The 5,248-nt window shown below is 37.9% G+C and overlaps 1 long non-coding RNA gene across 1 annotated transcript; it reads right to left on the reverse strand.

Annotated features, from left to right (window-relative positions):
• Positions 1-1,756: 1,756 nt before the first annotated feature.
• Positions 1,757-4,572, reverse strand: LOC130679872 (uncharacterized). The gene is made up of 3 exons (XR_008992858.1): positions 4,331-4,572; positions 2,727-2,854; positions 1,757-1,937 (listed from the first exon to the last, which is right to left on the reverse strand). It is a non-coding gene; the product is annotated as an uncharacterized LOC130679872 (long non-coding RNA).
• Positions 4,573-5,248: the final 676 nt, after the last annotated feature.

Below are 5,248 nucleotides of genomic sequence, written 5' to 3' on the forward strand. Positions count from 1 at the left end.
AGTATCATAATTCTTCCAAGTGGTAAAGATACCTCAAGACAAATGCTGGGCATAGAAGCTACAGGGCATAAATATGCAAAGAAGTAAGAAGCTAACCATTTCAAACAATAAGGCTTCTCTCTCACTTACCAACTTTACATTTCCCTGTATGGCCCCGGAAGATGACTGGTTAGCCAGAGACGGGTAAGATTCCTCAAGGGAGGAACAACCTAAGACAGGCACAGTCGCAGGGGCGTCATCAGGTGAGAAATTGGGGATCAACAGAGGTGAGGCTTAGAACCTCACCCCCCCTGTTCTGAGAGAAATCTTCTGCATATGTGGATGTTTTATGGCCCTTGTCTAGCTTGGATTAACACATAGTCTACAGGCACACACCTGATCATCTACATTTGCTCTCTTACAACACTAAACTATGTTTTCTACCTTTATCTTGTATCTACCTACCACTTCAGCATTTTATTAAAAATAATAATAATCAAGAGAGAAAGGTGGTATCCACAAATAAATCAAGTATAAAAATCAAATGTGTATTCATATTTGAACTGACTGTTTATAGTTCATAATGCATGAGCAAAACCGAAGGTTTCTGTGATGGCTGCCCTTGTACTGTTCACCATGTAAGAACTTATTCACTATGTAAGAATTTGTTCTCCATGTAAGAATTTGTTTGTTATGCCTCAGAAGACTGGAGACTGATGAAAATTAGGCTTGGGGTGGATTAATGATTGTGCATTGAGCATTGACTCCCCTATACAGAATTTTATTGTTGTTAACAACCATTTGATCAATAAGTTTGAGAGATGCCCTCACAAAAAAAAAAAAAAAGTACACACTTCCAATGGTAAAATAATAAGTAACCGGGATGTAATGAATATAGTCAAGATATTGTAACAGCTTGGTACAGAGATAGCTGGTACCTAGAATTGTCATGTATATAAATGTTGAATCACTATGTTGTACACCTGAAACTAATGTAATGTAATAATGTGTGTCAACTACCCTTCAATAAAAAATAATTATCTACAAAAAAACAAAAAAGATTAATAAGTTCTGGGGACCTAATATACAGCCTAGTGATTATAGCTAATAATACTGTATGATATACATGAAAGTTGGTGAAGAGATCTTCGAGGTTCCACCCTCCGCCTCACCCTGAACCTTTCTGCGCAGGTCCTAGAAATGCAAGGAAACACCAAACAGCACGTCACAGAGCTCCTCGTCTCCCTCGCCGCTCCCTCCCATCCTTCATTTCCCTCGTTCTCCATGTGGGGTGCACTCTTGACCAAAGGGCAGTCCACAAGAACCTAACTCTATAAATGTGATAATCATTATTAAGGACTGAATACGGACATGTTCTTTGCAGTCTTGAAAAGCAGACAGGAAAGGCAGCATCATGCACACACACTATCGATTCACTGACACTGAGAAAACCATCTGCAGAAAACAGAAAAAGACATCAAGGAAAGAAGCTACAGGGCATGCTTTGGTTTAATTTATTACCTGAATCATTAAAATCAACGTCACCAAGCTACCTGAAGCCTCACTCCACGTGTAGTGTCAGAGATAAGCAAGCATGCACTTGCGCTGGTAAAGAATTTTACTATTTGTCAACTCACATTGCTTCCGAGGAGAGATTAAAATGATGATTGACACACACAGGAGGAGAATTCTCTACAAAACTGAGAAACACAATTAGAGTCAAATCCAGAAAAAAAAATCTTATTGTATCCCAAAGTGACAATATTGGCAAAATGAATTTTCTTTGAAGCAAAAGATTAGCATCTTTATTATCCTAAAACTGGAGTAGCATTCAAGATTCTGAGGATGAGCAGTAAAACAGTTATCTTCGTAGCTTCTAAGAAATAACCTTTGCATAGTTTGAGGGCTTGGCACTTGATGTTTCTTCATTCTTTTTTCTTTCGTTAACTTCTCGCTCACTGCAGAATAAAAAAAGCATAGGGTATTTTTTTCTAGGGTTACCATTGAATTTGTTTAACCACGTATTTCTCCAATTCTAAACATTAGCAAATCTAACACAATTTTCTCATATCCAAAAATTATCTAAAATGCTCTTTATACTAACGAGTACTGACTATTGGAATTTTCATTAATACTTTCCTGGCAATGCTATCAACTTTCGTAAATTCAGTGATTATACTGTCATACAAAATTGTATGAACCTATAAGACCGATTTCTTTTTTCCTTGATCAAACTTACGGCTGTCATATAGAGAGTTGCTTCATTTCTTTTTATTTTTCCTATTAAATTATAACTAAACTCTCCAGTATTGATTGTTTTCTATATAGTTATAGGACGTGAAGGCTTGGAAACATTTTTTAAAATGCTATCTCCTTGCATCCCTACGAAAACTGTCCTGTATAGCTATCATGTCCTTTATATACAGGAGGAACTAAGACACTGTGAAGTGAACTGGCCTGTCCCATGCTCCTTAGTTCATAAGCTTCCCCTTTGCATGTCCTGATTCTATCACTGTACAATAGCTTGCGATCTCTTTCCCAGATGCTCCAAACATCATTGTTTTTCATCATCAAAATAAAAATTTCTTTGAAAGTGCTTTGGAAAGTCACTGCCAACTTCTAAAGTGAAGAGCAATTGTTCTATTTTTAATGTGTGATGTCAAGTGCGTAAGTTTTCGATTAAGAGGAAGTGTTTTTTTGCAAACAGGCACAACATATCAAACGAAGCCATAAACCTCTTCACGTACAACATGCTCTGACACGTGGCACACTTGTTGGGGTGCATCTTGTCATATGGACCTCGAACAGGATCATAGTCTGCAGTGCACACCAGCTTTCAGTTTCTCACCATGTCCCGGAATTCATGGCACTGATCCTGCAGGTAGGAGTAAAAAAAAAAAAGATGTTACTATGATAATCTGATCGTTACAACTGAATATAAAATTGCTTGGTTAGATACAAACTCAGACACTTGAGGGGAAAATAAAAACCTAGGGAAAATTACATCTTAGAGATGAATACGTTTTAAAGGCACCCTAATTCAATATCTGCTTAGGAAGTGGGAATCCTCTGCATAGAATCCCAGGCAAATAATTGTCTTGCCCCCATAGAATTTTACTACCATCTAAGGCAGTCTGCACAATGTTTAGACGATGTTCACTAAGCTGAGCACCAAATCCGTCTCCCTACAATTTTGATCATTGTTCCACACATAAAAAGCTCTGGAATGAACTAAAAGATGCTCTTTTAGCTGACACAAACATGTCAACACACTTTCAGCTTTGTTCCTCAAGAATGAAAATTAAAAAAAGTTTCTTTATCAAGTTTGTCTTTTAACAGTCACTGTGTTGTGTCTCTAATGGATTTCCTTTGGTTGTTATTTTTAAAAACCTCTAAGATAAACACTCATTATCCCCTTTTGCAAATGGGAAAACATAAGTCTCAGAGAGATTAAGCAATTAACATCAATTCTGGATTGTGATCAGAAATCTGCTAACAACCAGGCTATCCTTCTTGTCTTCTTTGCTTTTACCTGGCAGAGAATAAAATTCCTATACATTTGTAAGAAGATAGAGCTGCCTTTTTGTTCCCTGAAAAATAAGAAGGACTTACTTACACATATATAGAGAGTATTTTTTTTGTTTGAAATTTCTAAAAACAGAATTTTTTAAGTGAAAAAATTTGATCCAGATTAGCCTGGAGAGATCATTTGGAGTTGTACAATAAAGTTTTTTCTCAAAGCTGTTCACCTACCAAAATGTTTATCACATTCATTTTTTTTAATGATAATTATTATTAATTTTTCATCTATTTTGGTCAGTATGGACCTAATGAAAAGGTGGCTTATTATGGGAAGACCTTTCTGGGGAAATTTCTCTAATTCACTTTTTTAACTGGAGTCCAGGGACGGATTAGAAAAGATTATGCTGCGTCATATTCTATCTATTAGTGTTGTAAAGCATTGGACATTATTTTTAAAGCCCCAAAATGAACACAAGGCGGCAATGGAATGCCAACTAAAGAACTTATCATCTAGGTAAGTTTTTGATACTTTCTTTTTTTTAATTTTGGTATCTAATTGCTTGATGATATGTTTTAACACTTCAGAAAAGAAATTCACTTCGGAGCAACGACAATTTGACCGTCGTCACGGGGCGCACGGACACGTGGGGACTGAAGGAGGGTCCCTCTCGGGACGCTGAAGAGCGTGCTGCCTCTATCACATCAGGCCGGGCCTCTCTTGTTTACCGCTGTGTCCACAATGACTGGAACAGACTCCGTAAGTATCTGTTGAATGAATTAACTTTATGACCAGCCGTCCAGATCTCAGTATCACCTGTCAAACACGCACCCGTCAAAACCTGCTTTTCGTTGTTCTTCTCTCCTGTGCTTCCCGTGTTCTCCTTGTCTTTCTTTTTTCTTTCGGCTGCTTCTCTTTCCCTTGAAGAAAAAAGTGTAAAGAAACAATGCTACCAAAGGGAACAGACACTCATCAGTTACTAGATCTGCTTTAAAAACGTGTTGTTTTCTCAAACTGATGAGAAATGATTATTACTACTTTAAGACTCACAATTCAAGGGCCATTTTTGGAAACTACTCACAGCTGTTCCTTACACATAGTGCACTTACTGCCACATGTCCTGCAGTCTGGACCATGGACAGAGTCACTTTCTCAGGTGCAGATAAGTCGACCATTTTTCATTTGGCTTCTAAACTCATCACATATATCCTGAAAAGAAGGCAAGGTTATATAGGAAATGGCTGTTTTCACAGAGTTACTTGATTTGGCTTAAACATCTGAAGATTTTGACTCAAGTGAGGCAACCACTTAACCTTGCTTTGGAGGCAGTTTAATGACCCACAAAGATGTCCACATTCAAATTCCTGGAAACTGTAAATATGTTGCCTTATATGGCAAGGAGGAATTGAGGTTGAAGATGGAATTAAGATGGCTAATCAGCTGACTCTAAAATGGAGAGATTGTCCTAAGTCATCTAGGGAGACCCAAAGTAATTACAATGGTTCTTATGAGTGAAAGAGGGAGGCAAGAAAATAAGTGTCAGAACGATGCAGCATAAAAACGATTCCATCTCCCCAAGCTGACTTCAAAGACAGCCACAAGCCAAGGATTACAGGCAGCATCTAGCAGTTAGAAAAAGGCCAAGAAGACCCTCCTCCAGAGCCTCCACCAAAGAATACAGCCCTACTGACATCTTGGTCTCAACACAGATCCATTCAGGACTTCTGAACCCAGCGACATATGGTAATA

Source organism: Manis pentadactyla, chromosome 12 (genome assembly GCF_030020395.1).
Source record: "Manis pentadactyla isolate mManPen7 chromosome 12, mManPen7.hap1, whole genome shotgun sequence".
In the NCBI taxonomy this organism is placed as follows: domain Eukaryota; kingdom Metazoa; phylum Chordata; class Mammalia; order Pholidota; family Manidae; genus Manis; species Manis pentadactyla.